The 14,133-nt window shown below is 56.2% G+C and overlaps 1 long non-coding RNA gene across 1 annotated transcript; it reads left to right on the top strand.

The window, feature by feature from the left end:
* Positions 1-2,104: 2,104 nt before the first annotated feature.
* LOC135288360 (uncharacterized) lies at positions 2,105-5,732 on the top strand. Its single transcript, XR_010351511.1, has 4 exons — positions 2,105-3,174; positions 3,297-3,332; positions 3,478-3,501; positions 4,134-5,732. It is a non-coding gene; the product is annotated as an uncharacterized LOC135288360 (long non-coding RNA).
* Positions 5,733-14,133: the final 8,401 nt, after the last annotated feature.

Raw genomic sequence — 14,133 nt, 5'->3', positions numbered from 1 at the left:
CTGCATCCCACGAACCAAAGTCCCTGGGAACCCCATTCCTGGGTCTCCCCACCCATGGGGACCCCATTCCCAGGCACCCTGATCCACTGGGCCCCCTCCTCAGGATCCCCATTCTGTGAACCCTCATTCCCTTGGGCCTCCCCACCCATGGGGTCCCCATTCCTGGCTTACCCCTTTCCCTGGTACACCCATCCTTCACTCCCCACATTTCCTGATTGCCCCAATCCTGGCAATACCCTGCCCCCACCCTGCCCCCACAACGTGCCACCAACACATGGGGATGAGATGTGACCTCGCTTCCTTCCCCTTTGGCCAAAGAGCCACCACCCAGGGGACAGGTGGCCCTGGCAGCAAGTGACAGACAGCCTGGATGGCCGGCGACACTGGGATGGCTGAGAAGGTGGCACTGCTCCTGTGGGGTGAGTACCCTGGGCATGGACCTGACACCCCGGGGATGGATCCTGGTGAGGGAGAGACCAGTGGGGAGGGTGCACAAGGGGGCTACGGTCCTCAATGCCAGCAGAACCCGTGCATGGGCATGGATCCCAGGTGACCAGAGTTGTGGGGTGGCTGTGAGCACCAGAACAGGAGACAGGAATGTGGCAGCTGGGATGTGGGAATGGGATGCAGAGAGAGGAATGGAAGGAAAGGGATGTGAGGAATGGGATATGGGGAAAAGGATATGGTGTCAGGCACCTTGGAGCTGGGGCACCTCTGTGGACAGGGACAGACAGACCTGTGCCATTCAGATGGGCCATGGGGACCTCTACCATCAGAATGGGATCATGGGCACAGGTCCATGGGGACGTGGCCATGGGGACAGGTGCCATGAGGCTGGTGGGGATGATGTGTGCCAGCATCTGGTGTCTGTGGTGTCACCACATCATGCCTCCACCCAGGGTAGCCACACTGCCCCCCATGCCCATGGAATCCATTCCCAACAGATGTGGCTGTGGCCAGCTATGACACAGACGTGTCCCCTGGCCTTCTACCTGTTAGGGACCATTCCTGAGCATTTTGTCACAAGAATGAGTGTCCCAAAGGGGACAATTTGGGGACAGCCTCCATACCCTCTATCCCATGTGTCACTGTCCCTGCACGGCCACCCCCACTGAGCCCTGTTCCTTCTCCCTTCCAGCCCAGACCCTCGGCCTCGCTGGTGAGTCCTCGGGGGATGCCATGACCCCACCCTGCTCTCCCAGACCCACAATGGCCCTGCAAGGATGGTGTCCCCTGTCACCTGCAGGTGCCCAGACCACCCATCTCGTTGTGGAGCCCCACTGGAGGCCAGTGGTGCTGTGGGACTGGGTGACACTGACCTGCCAGGGCTTGGGGCCACCTGGTGCCACCACCTGGTACAAGGACAGGCAGCGCTGGTGGCCAGAACGACACAAGCCCTGGCTCGTTAGTAAGAGTGGCCCTACACGTGTGACAGACCTGGTACCTGGCTCAGCCCCTCCGTGCATGTTGTAAATGGTGAGAGCTCTTTGTGCCCCCACCCTGGCACCTCTGTGAATGCCAAGAGCTCTGGGTGAGCTCAGCTTCATGGCTCACACCCCTTGTGTGACCAGAGCCCATCTCTTACACACGGGAACATCCCAAAGCACCACTGGGGCATCCCCTGTACACACCAGTCCATCCCAGTGTGACAAAAGCACCCTACTGCAATGGGGGACCCCTGGTTCCTTCTCTTGCCATCAGGACCCTCCTGTCGCACAGACACCACAGTGCTGCAGGTGCCAGCGCAGCCGCTGCTGGAGGGGGAGACGGTGACATTGTGCTGCCGGGTCAGGCAGAAGGAATCAGTCCTTGAAATGCACTTCCACTACAATGGGAAGGACCTGGGGAGATACTTCCATAGGACCGAGCTGCTCCTGCGGCCCCTGCAGCTCAGCACAGCAGCCGCCATCATTGCAATGTCCAGGGAGGCTCCTGGCTGGAATGGTGAGCAGTCAGCACTAGTGGCAGTGACAGTGCACAGTGAGCACCTCACACCTCAGCACCCCCACAGCCCCTTCACAGTGGACTCAAGGTCATGTGCCATCCACCCCCCATCTCCTTCCCAGAGCTCTTCATGGTGCCAGTGCTGGAGGGTCCACTCAAGTCCAACGAGGGGTCCCCCTGAATCTCAGCTGCCTCAGAACCCACAGCCCCATGCGGCCCCGAGCCTCCCTCCTGCACGTGTTCTACAGGACAGGCAGGTGGTGGGGGGCCCGCAGGTGAAATAGAGATTTTTGGAGTTCACTTGAGTTAGCAAAATGAATTAAGCATTTAAATTTTATCTTGTAGAGTTGTGTGTTGAATTTTAATCTTTTACTTAAGAAACCTCTTCCATGATACAAAGGGCATAGGAAAATGCAAACTTCTGGAGCTTCTTGCATAACGAACAGTACCAGAGGAGACCAAGGGATGCAAAGAACCCAGATAAAGTGGCTTCTCTGTCTCCAAGCTTATCAAGACTGACAGACATACTCAGATAAGTACCAACGGACCAAAAGTGCACGTGCAAAGGAGAGAAGTTCAAAAGTTTGCTGCTGGTCCCGGGGGATTTGGGGATCTGGGAATTTTAATTTACAGTGATTTGGGGTCACAGGGATTTGAGGTCAAAGAGTTTTGGGGCACGAGTTTTGGAGTCGCAGGGATTTGGGGCACAGTGATTTGGAGCCACAGGGATTTGGGGTCACAGGGATTGAGGATCACAGGGATTTGGGATTCGGGGGATTGGGGGTCACAGGGATTTGGGGTTCTGGGGATTTGAGGTCATAGGGATTTGGGGTTCTGGGGATTTGGGGTCATGGGGATTTGGGGTCCTGGTGATGTGTCACAGCCCCTTCCCCACTCCCTTAACTTTTAGGGTGCCCCAGGGTCCCCCTGGGGTGCTTCTGGGCTGGGGAGGCACCCAGGGGGGTCCAGGACCAACCCAAACTCCCCCAAACCTCATGTGTGGGGGGTGGGGGTGCTCTGATGCCACTCAAGGCACCATTGGTGCCACCTGCGGGATGATACATGGAGCCAGAGGGGAACCCCAAAATCCCTCAAAACTCCCCAAGACCCCCCAAACCCCATAAAATTGACCCAAAACCCCGCAGGGGCCCTGGCTGAACCTGAAATCTGCTGGATGCCGAGCTCTTCCTCTACAGCCTCATCCTCACCGGCCTCTACGTCTGCCTCAGGGTGAGCCCCACGAACCCCCCTTTTTTGGGGGGTCCCCAGACCTCCTCTCCTCCTCCTCCCGCACATTTTTACCCATTTCCCTCTTTTTTCCCTCATTTGGGTTTTGTCTTCCCCCTCCCCAGTTCATGACACAGCGATTGTGGAGAGCGGCTGAGCAGGTAGAGAGGGGAGGGGAATTTTGGAGGATTTTGGGGAGTTTTGGGGTGCAGGGAGGGTTTGGGAGGGCTTTGGGGGATGGTGGTGCCCTGCTGTGCCCCCCCTCAATCCCCCAAAAATCCCCTTTCACTTTCTGTTCCCGGGCAGAAGGAGGAAGAGGCCATTTATGCCGTGAGTCACACAGGGGATTGGGGGCAGTTTTTGGGGATTTTTTGGGGGGCAGGGTTTGTGCTGGAGAGGAAGCACATCTCTGGGGTTTAGAGGTTACTCCCAGAGCATTTACGGGCTGAGATTTGGGGTCCTCAGCCATTTATGGGCTGGTATTTGGGGTCCTCACCCATCTATGGGGTGAGATATGGGGTCCCCCCCATTTATGGGGTGAAATTTTGGGTGTTTGGGATTTGGGGTCTGCCCCATTTATGGGGTGAGATTTGGGGTGGTTGGTATTTGGGGTGTTCCCCCATAAATGGGCTGGGATTTGGGGTGAAATTTGCGGTGTCTCTCCCATTTATGGGGTGAAATTTGGGGTGGTTGGGATTTGAGGTGTCCCCCTCCCAAAGAATCATTTCTGGAGCTGAGATTTGGGGTCCTCACCCATTAATGGGGCTGATACTTGGCATGTCCTCCCACTTATGGGGTGAGATTTGGGGTGTCCTTTCACTTAAAGGGCTGAGATTTGGGGTGTTTGGGATTTGTGGTTTCCCCCTTAAAGAACCATTTATGGGGTGACACTGTGGGGGGTGACAGGGGGTGGCTGTCACTCAGAGGAGTGACCCTCCAAAACCTTCCTGACCTCCCCACAGAGTCTCAGCCCGGGGTACCAGGAGACCTATGACACCGTATAGATGCAGAGCTCGTGACCCCTCCGTGTCCCCCCCATGTCCCCTCCTGTCCCCTCCCCTGTCCTCAAACCCCCCTGCCCCCCCACCAGGATGGAAAATTGGGATTTTTCCTCCTGGAAATGCCGGATTTGGGTGGAAAATTGGGATTTTTTACACAAAAAGCACCCCCCTTTCCAAATCTGGAAGATTTTGTGGTGTCTCCCCCTCACCCAACCCATACAACCCCCACCCTTATGATGTCTGCCCCCCAAATTCTGACCAAAAACAACCCATGGAAATAAACCAGTTCAAACCAATTTAAACCAGTGCTCCCAGCTGAACCCAAAAGCTGTGGTTTGGTCCCAAAAGTGGAGGAAGGGTAAAAATTGGGATAAAATAGGTATAAAATACAGATTTAAAAGATTAAAAACAGAGATTAAATGGGGCTTAAAGGGTTAAAAATTGGGGTCAAAATTTAGGATATAATGGGTAAAAATATGGATTAAAATGGATTAAAGTAGGGATTATAAAAATTATAAAGTAAGAATAAAATGGGGAAAATGTGGAGATAAATAGGGATTAAAAGGACTTAAAATAGAGACAAAAATGGGTAAAAATAGATAAAATATGGGTAAAAGTAGGGATAAGAAGGGGTAAAAATAGGGATAGAATGGGGCAAAATAGGGATAAAAATGGGTTTTAAAATGGGTTAAAACTACACATTAAAATGAGCTAAAAATTGGGATAATGTGTTTGAAAGGGTTCCAAATAAGTGATAAAAAGGTTTAAAATGGGGTTAAAATGGGTTAAAAATAGATGAAAATGGGTTAAAATAGGGATAAATTTGGTAAGACTAGGGATTAAATTGTGTAAAAATAGGGATTAAAATTGGTTAAAAATAGGAATTAAAAAGAATAAAATAGGAATTAAAAAGAGTAAAAATAGGGATAAATATGGGTTAAAATATATGAAAAGTGGTTAAAAATAGGGATTAACATTGTTAAAAATAGAGATCAAAAAGGGTTGAAATAGCGGTAAAATGAGTTAAAATCATAAAAATGGGTGAAAAGGGAGAAAAAATGGGTTCAAACCATGGAAGAAGAAAGGGGAAATGTCCCCCATATCCCTGGGGAATGGCAGCTGGCATCAGGAGGTGGCATCAGCAGGTGACAAGGTGGCATCCGGGTGGCAGCAGGAGGTGGCAGAGTGGCACCATGGTGGCAGCAGGAGGTGGCAGCACTGGCCGTGCCCCAGGCCTTCTTTTCCACCAGAGCACAGTACTTGTTGGGCACCTCAGTGTACCTGCAGGGGACAGAGTGACACAAGAGGGGACATCAGTGGTGCCAGGATGTGCCAGGAGGTGGCACAGGTGACAGAACAGGTCCCAGGAGGTGCCAGGAAGTGACAGAGGTGCCAGAGGTGCCACAGCAGGTGGCACAGGAGGTGACATCGGAGGTGACATTGCCACCCCACACCTGAGGTGCTGCAGTTTCTGCTTTCCCACTCGTGCCAGGTGCTCTGCCTGCTCCCGTGCCCCTGACAGCTCCCACTGTCCCTCCTCGATGGCCGCGGCTCTGTCGCACTGTCACCGCTGTCGCGACTCCCACATCTGGTCCTGCAGCGCCTCCGCCTGGGCGCACTGTGCCCGCCGCCGTGCCAGCTGCTGGTCCTGCTCCAGGGCCAGCTGCTCCTGCTGGGCACTGGGGACACGGGGGACATTGTGACACTGTGACACTGACACTGGGACAGTGGGACACTGTGACATTGGCAGCGTGACACTGGGATACTGGGACATTAGCGTTGGGGCAGTGGGACTGCGACATTGTGACACGGGCACAGCTGTACTCACTCCCAGGCCAGCTGCTGGTCCTGCTCTCATGCCAGCTGCTCCTGCTGGGCACTGGGGACACAGGGACATCACTGGGACAGTGGCACAGCTGTGGCATTGGGGACATGGGGACATCAGAGCAACATTGGCATAGGGACACAGGGACACTGGCACAGCTGGTCCTGCTCCCAGGCCAGCTGCTTCTGGTGGGCATTGTGGGGACACGGGGATACTGCCACAGTCCCCTGGGCACAACTGGCATGATGTCCCTGGCTCCAGGACAACAACACCGTCCCCTGGGCATGGCCTGCACAGTGCCTGGGGTGACACTGGTGACCCCAGAGCCACCAGGATGGCACAGGGACCCTGCCAGAACCATGTGGTCACATCTGACAGCTCCTGGGGTGACACTGGTGTCCCCAACCCCCCAGCTGTCCCTGTGCCACCCCCAGTGCCACCCACTTGAGCAGGGTGAGGAAGTCACGGCGCTCCTGCTTCAGTGCCAGTGCCAGCTGCTGTCGCCGCTTTGTCGCCTGCTCACGTCGGCCCTGCTGCAGCTCCTGCAGCAGCTCCGGGTGGCGCCGCTCCCGCTGCAGCTCCCGGCGCCGCCACTCCCGCTCCGCCGCCACCTGGCTGCGCTTGAAGCCCAGAGCCTCCTGCAGGGACACTGGGGACAGAGACAGGGCACACTGAAAACATTGGGGACATTGTGGACACTGGGAACACTGGGAACACTGGGAACACTGGACACAGGGACAGCTCCCGGCAGAGCCACTCCTGCTCAGCCGTCTCCTGGCTGCACTTGGAGCGCAGAGCCTCCTGCAGGGACATTGGGGACAGTGACAGAGACAGCGGACACTGGGGACATTGGGGGCATTGGGGATATTGGGGACACTGGGGACAATGGGGACAGGGACAGCTCCTGGTGCCACTGCTCCAGGACATCCCCAACTGGGGGACAGAGCCCCACGGATGTGACAGAACCCCAGGGAGGGGACAGATGTGGCTGTGCCACCTACCTGCACCTGGTGCCAGCCCTGCTCGTACTCCTGCGTCGCTTTGAACCGCTCCAGCTCCCGCTGCCACTCCTGCCACAGCTGCGCCCGCTCCATCTCCAGCACTGTGTCCTGCTCCTGGGGACAGGGACACCGCTGGGGACAGCGACACCTGGACAGGGATACTGGGACAGGGACATCGCTGGGGACAGGGACACAGGGACAGGGACACCAGGATAGGGACACAGGAACAGGGACACAACTGGGGACAGGGACACCGGGACAGGGACATGGCTGGGGACAGCGACACAGAGACAGGGACACTGGGACGCAGGGACAGGGACACTACTGAGGGCAGGGACAGGGACACAAGGACAGTGACACAACTGGGGACAGGGACACTGGGACAGAGACTCAGCTGCGGACAGGGACAGGAGTATCAGCTGGTGACAGGGACATGGTGGGGGACAGAGCCCTGGGAAGGTGACAAAGCCCCAGAAGGTGACAGCACCCTGGAGAGGTGATGAAGCCCCAGAAGGTGACAGCGCCTTGGGGAGGGGACAGTGCCTCACGATGGGACAGTACCCTGGGGAGGTCACAGAGCCTGGAGGTGGTGACAGTGCCCTGCCAGCCCCACCTTCACCCGCTTCTGGCGCTGCTCCTCCAGGACCCACAGCTCAGCTCACCTGTCGCGTTCCCTGTCGCGCTGTCGCAGACGCTGGTTCTCTGTGACCACTGCCTTCATCTCGGCCAGGAGCTGCTGCTTGCGCTGCTGCTGCTGCTGCCAGGCCTGGCCACACTGTGGGGACACCATGGAGACACAAATCCCGTCACCGCAGAGCTCCACAAAACCCACCTTCCCATGGAGATCCCAATTCCATGGGACCCCCATGCCCCGGGACCCCCAAACCCCTGGGATTCCCCATTCCCTGGGATTGCCCTGCTATAGATTCCAATTCCATGGGATCCCAAACCTCTGGGATCTCTCTCGTCAGGATCCCCATTCCCTGAAATCCCCATTCCCTGGGATCTCTCACTGCTTGGATTCCCAGACCCGTGGGATCCCCTTGCTATGTATCCCCATTCCCTGGAGTCCCAAACCCCTGGGATCTCCCTCATCAGGATCCCCATTCCCTGGGATCCCAAACTGCTGGGATCCCCCTCATTAGGACCCCCATTCCCTTGAGACCCCCATTCCCTGGGATCCCCATTCCCTGAAATCCCCATTCCCTGGGATCCCCATTCCCTGAAACTCCCATTCCCCAAAATCCCCATTCCCTGAAATTCCCATTTTCCGAAATCCTCAGTCCCTGGGATCCCCAGCAGCTCCGTGTCCCCTCCTACTGATGCCACCATGTCCCCAAGGCCACCAGAACCCGATCCCACCCTGCACTGCCCCAACCCTTCCAACCCGAATTCCCAAATTCCCACTGGGAATCTCCCACCTCGCGATCCTCCCTCTTCATCTGCTCCAGGTGCTCCATGAACCTCTGGCCCTCCTGGAATTTCTGCTCAGCCTTCAGCGCCCACAGCTCCTGCTGCTCCTCCATCTGCTGGAGCACCTCCAGCTTGCTGCTGGGAATTCAGAAAGCATTCGGGAATTATTTGGGAATTTGGGAATTCAGGAATTTGGGAATGGAAAAGTTCAGGTCTGGTTCCAGAATTGTGGAGCGCATGGGGTGGGGAAGGGGAAAGGAAGGGAAAGAAGGGGGAAAGGAAAATGGGAAAGGGAAAAGGAAGGGAAAGGAGAAAGACAGAGAAAGGGAAACAGAAAAGGGGAAAAGGAGGGAAAGGGGAAAGAGAAAAGGTGAAAGGGAAAAGAGGGAAGGGGAAATAGAAAAGAAGGGAAAAGAGAAAGGAAAAAGAAGAGAAAGGGGGGAAAAGGGAAAGGAGAAAGAGGAAAGGGAAGAGGAAAAAGAGAGGAGGGAAAAAAGTATGTGGGAAGGAAAAAGAGATAAGGGGAAAGGGATAAAGAAAAAGAAGGGAAAAGAAGGGAAAAGTAAAAAGGCAAAGGGAAAATGAAAAAGGAAAAGGGAAAGGAAAAGGAAGCATGGACCTGATGAGCTTCCTGCAGCGCTCCAGCTCGTCCTGCAGCTGCAGCTCCTTCTCCCGCTTGCTGTCCATGAGCCGCTCCAGGCGCTGCTCCTCCGCCCGCAGCTCCCCCTGGATCTGCCGCTTTTCCGCCAGCTGCCAGTCCAGGATGGAGCTGCAGCAGGCACCCAGCAGGAGCTGTGGAACATGGGAACGGGAAATGGGATAAGGGACAAGAGAAAAGGGAAATGGAAAAGGGAAATGGGAGTCCTGGAGCAGCTGCTTCTTCTGCCTGTCCAGGATTGGAGCTGCAGCGGGCACTCAGCAGGAGCTGTGGAACATGGGAATGGGAAATGGGATAAGGGACAAGGGAAAACGGGAAATGGGAGTCCTGGAGCAGCCGCTTCTCTGGCCTGTCCTGGATGGAGCTGCAGCAGGCACTCAGCAGAAGCTGTGAGAAATGGGAAATGGGGAAAGGAAAAAGGGAAAAAGGGAAAAAAAGGGGAAAGGGGAAAGTTCCTGCAGCACAGGAAAGTACCGAGTTCAGGTGCCACATCTCATCCTCCTGCCCCAGCCTCATCCTGGCCGCGCTCTCCAGCAGCTCCCAGCGCTCCCGCTCCCTCTCCTGCTCCAGCTCCTAGCAGGTCTGAGCCGCCCGCAGCTCCTCCTGCTGCTGCTCCTCCCTGCGGGCCTGGCTGCATGCCTCCTGCAGGACAGGGACACTGCTGGGGACATTCTTTGGGACACTCCTAGTGACATTCCCAGAGCCTACTAGGCAGGGACAGGCCTAGGACATCCTGGGACATTCCTGGGCAATCCTGGGGGACATTCCTGGGGCATTCCTCGGGGACATTCCCAGGGCCTCCTGCAGGGGCAGTCCCAGGACATTCCAGGAGCCCTGGCACGAGGGGAGTGGGAAAAGCGGGATCAGGAAAATTGGGATTGGGGAAAAGGGGATCAGGAAATTCGGGACTGGGAAAAGGGGAATCAGGAAATTCGGGATCAGGAAATTTGCGATCAGGAAATCAGGAGATGCCCACAAAACCCGCGTCCTGGTGGGATTTGAGGATCTGCAGCCGATCCGCGCGTTGCCGCGGAGCCTGAGGCTCCTCCTGGATCCACTGGAATTCCTCGGTGCCGATGATGAGCGAGGCCGGGGACCGATCCCTGGGAACTCTGGGGGACACAGACCAAGATCAGGGACACGGGGACGGGACAGCTCCTGGTGTCCCGAAATCCCACCTGCATTACCAAATCCCTCCAGATCCCCAAATCCCCTCAGGGTTCCCATATCCCTCTGGCTTCCTAATTCCCCACAGTCCCCAAATCCCTTCTGGGTCCCCAAATCCCCCCTGAGTCCTGAAATTCCTGAGTCCCCAAATCCCACCTGGGTCTTCAAATCCTCTCCAAGTCTCCAATTCCCTTCTGAGTCCAACTTCTCCCTGAGTCTCCAAATTCCCTGGGAATTCTGAGTCCCTGAGGGTCCCCAAATCCCTTTGGGGGTCCCACATTCCCCTGAGCCTCACACGAGCTCCCGGACCATGTCCTTGGTGAAGACCCGGATGGTTTTGGGTTTGTCCTGAGGTGAGGGCACCGGGCCCGAGGCGCTCCTCACATCCCGGTGCTGCACGATGGGGCTGGAGTGATCTGAAATCTGTGGGAAAGGATGGGGTGAGACCCCAAAATCATCACACAAATCCACCCTCAAAATCCCCACAAAATCTCATTAAAATAAACACAAAATCCCCTCAAAAGCCCCCACAAAATCCCATAAAAGTCACCCCAAAATCCTCTCAAAAGCCACCCCAAAATCATTCCAAAATCCCCCAAATCCCTCAGAATCCCCAAATCTCTTCAAAACCCCCCACAAAATCCATCAAATTTTGGGGTTAGAGACTCCCAAATGCCCCAAAATTCCCCCAAAACTTCCCCAAAATTCCATTAAAATTCCTCCAAAATGGTTCCATCCTCACCTTCCTTGCCCTCTCCCCCTCTTCTGCTTTGTCCTTGTCCTTGTCCTTGTCCCTGTCCCTGTCCTGCTGCTCGTCCCTGCCCAGCTCCACACTCCTCACCTGCCACAGCTGCTCCTGTGGGGACAGGGGACATCCTGGGGACATCGTGGGGACAGCCTGGGAGACAGCCTGGGGACATCTTGGGGAACAGCTCGGGGACATCTTGGGGACAGCCTGGGAACATCCCGGTGACATTTCCAGGGATATTCCCAGGGGACATTCCAGGGAAGGCCCAAGGACAGCCAAGGGACAGCCCAGGGACATCGTGGGGACTTCGTGGGGACAGCCCACGATTCCCGGGAACCAGTAAAATAGGGATCCAGAGAATCAGGATCGGCAAAAGGGAGTGGGAAATTCAGGGTCAGGAAAAGCAGGATCGGGAAATTCGGGATTGGGAAATTCGGGATCAGGAAAAGCCAGATTGGGAAAAGAAGGATCAGGAAATTTGGGATCAGGAAATCAGGAGATGCCCACAAAACCCGTGTCCTGGCGGGATTTGAGGATCTGCAGCCGATCCGTGCGCTGCCGCGGAGCCTGAGCCTCCTCCTGGATGCGGTGGAATTCCTCGGTACCGATGATGAGCGAGGCCGGGGACCGATCCCTGGGAATTCTGGGGGACACGGACTGGGATCAGGGACACGGGGAAAAATATCTCAGATTTGGAGGGGGCGGGGGGGGTGGGAATTCAAATTTAGGGGAAAAATACCCTGGATTTTGGGGAAAATTATCCTGAATCTTGAGGCTAAAGAATCACAAATTTTGGGGAAAATATCCAAGATTTTGGGGGAAAAAAACACCAGATTTTCAGAGAAAAAAATCCTGAATTTTTTTTTAATGTTCTGAATTTTGGGGAAAAAAATCCAGAATTTTCAGTGAAAAAATCCCAGATTTTTGGTGAAAGAATCCTGATTTTTGAGGGGGAAAATGGCAGATTTTGGAGGGAAAATGGCGGATTTTGGGACCCTCACATAAGCTCCTGGATGAGGTCCCTGGTGATGACCCGGATGGGTTTGGGTTTGTCCCGGAGTGAGCGCAGTGCTCCAGAGGAAGCGGTGATATCCTGGAGCAGAACGATGGGGCTGGAGGCGCCTGCGAGCTGCAGGGAAGGACGGGGTGAGACACCAAAATCCCCCCAAAATTTCCCCCAAAACTCCCATAAAAATCACCCCCACGATACCATAAGAATCCCCTGAAAATCCACCAAATTCAACCCCAAATCACCCCAAAACCCTCAAAATCCCTATCCCGAGAAATCTCTAAATCCCCCCCAAATCCTCCAAACTACCCCAAAATCCTCAAAATTCTGCACAAAATATCCCCTAAATCCCCCAAAAATCTCTCTAAACTCCCCAAAATCTACACTAAATCACTCCAAATCTCACCAGACTTCCCCAAAATTACCTCCGAATTGTCCCCAAATCCCCTAAAATCACCCCCAAACCCCTCTTAATTTCCCCACCACCCCCAAAAATCCCCCAAATCACCCCAAAGTCCCCCCAAATCACCTCAAAATACGCTCCAAATCCCCCAAATCACACTAAAATCTCCCAGAAATCCTCCCAAAATCTCCCCCGGTGCCCAGATCCTCCCTCCTCAGCCCTGCCCGGTTCCCATCCCGGTGCCCCCTAGGTGCCCAACCCCTCATCTGGCGCTCTCCGGGCGGGCTCTGAGCCCCGGAGCTCCCGCAGAGCCTCCGCCAAGCCCAGGGGGGACAGCAGGGACCGGGGGAGTCTGGGGCGACCGAGGTGTCCCGGGGAGGTTTGGGGGGGTTGGGGACACTGGACCTCAGTGTGTCCCCAGGAGGGTTTTGGGGGACATGGGATCCGCTGGGTTTAGGGACACCAGACCCCGGGGTGTCCCCGGGATGGCGGGGGGCAGATCCCGGGCAGGGGCGACTGTCACTTGTCACCATTGGTGGATGTCGCGACTGTCGCCAGGCCCGGCTGTGGGAAGCGGCAGCAGCTGTCACGAGCTGTCCCCAACGGCCCCCAGCGCGAGCGGCGCTGTCCCAAACGTCCCAAACAGCCCTGGAACCACAGGGAGATGGGGGATTGGGGGTGTCCTGGAAAGGACGGGGTGGGACCCCAAAATCCCCACTTCAGGACACATCGCCACCGCCGGTCCCCACAGCGCGGTGGCGGCCGCAACTGGCGACGGTGACCGGAGGGCAGGACCCCACTCCTGCAGCACCAGGGGCTCCTCCTCAGGGTCCCCAAATCCTCCACCCTCCCAGTGCCCCCAGCCAGGGCTCTGTAGCAGCTCTGGGGCTCAGACACTGCTCAGGGAGCTCTGGGTGTGGGGTTTGGGCAATGGGGCACTGGAGGCCACCGGGCAAGGCTGGGGTGGTCATGGGCTGAGCTGGGGTGGGCCTGAGGGTCTCAGCAGCTGCCGGATTGGTGCGACACTTCCGCAGGTCCCCGAGCCCGTGGCCGGTGCCACCAAGAAGGGAGAAACAGGGAGGGTCAGCTCTTTCGTTCTGTGAGGGAACCAGTCTGGAAATGCCCCAATTGATCATTTTGTCCCTGTCCCCAAGGGACTGAGGGAGCCCCAAAAATCCTGCAGAACCCACAAGGACCTGCTCAACAACCTAACCAGGACCCTCCTCCTTCCTGAGCTGACCAGGCAGAGCTGAACAAACAAAACCCATTTCTCCTGGTTTCACCAAAAAAACAGCGTTTTGGGTCCAATAAGAGGAACAAGAGTCCTGTGCCCACTGGCACTGGGGGAGGGAATGGGGAGCCCCTGGGGGTACTGGGAGCACTGGGAGCACTGAATGGGGTGCTCTGGAGTTTGGAACCACCAAACCCAGGCACGGTGGGCACCCATGGGAGCTGGGGTGGGAAGAAACACAGGGGGTGTCCTTGGGCAGGGACACCCAGTGCCCCCCAGTGTCCCCAGTGTCACAGCACTTTCTTGTAGTCATGGCGGTCCCGAGGTCCCTCATGGGGTCCCGACAGCTCCGCACTGGTCACTTGTGGATCCTGAGGTGGGGTAGGGCTGGGGGACACCCCTGGAGGCTCTGAGAGTGACACCAGTGGTGGGGACCCAGTGGGAGGTGACACCTGTGGGTGACGTGTCCCTGTGTCCCCCCTGAATGCACTTCCTGCCCCCTTGAT

The sequence above is a fragment of the Passer domesticus genome, chromosome 32 (assembly GCF_036417665.1).
Source record: "Passer domesticus isolate bPasDom1 chromosome 32, bPasDom1.hap1, whole genome shotgun sequence".
NCBI lineage: Eukaryota > Metazoa > Chordata > Aves > Passeriformes > Passeridae > Passer > Passer domesticus.
The sequence above is the reverse complement of the archived record's forward strand: the minus strand, read 5'-3'. Positions and strand labels throughout refer to the sequence as shown.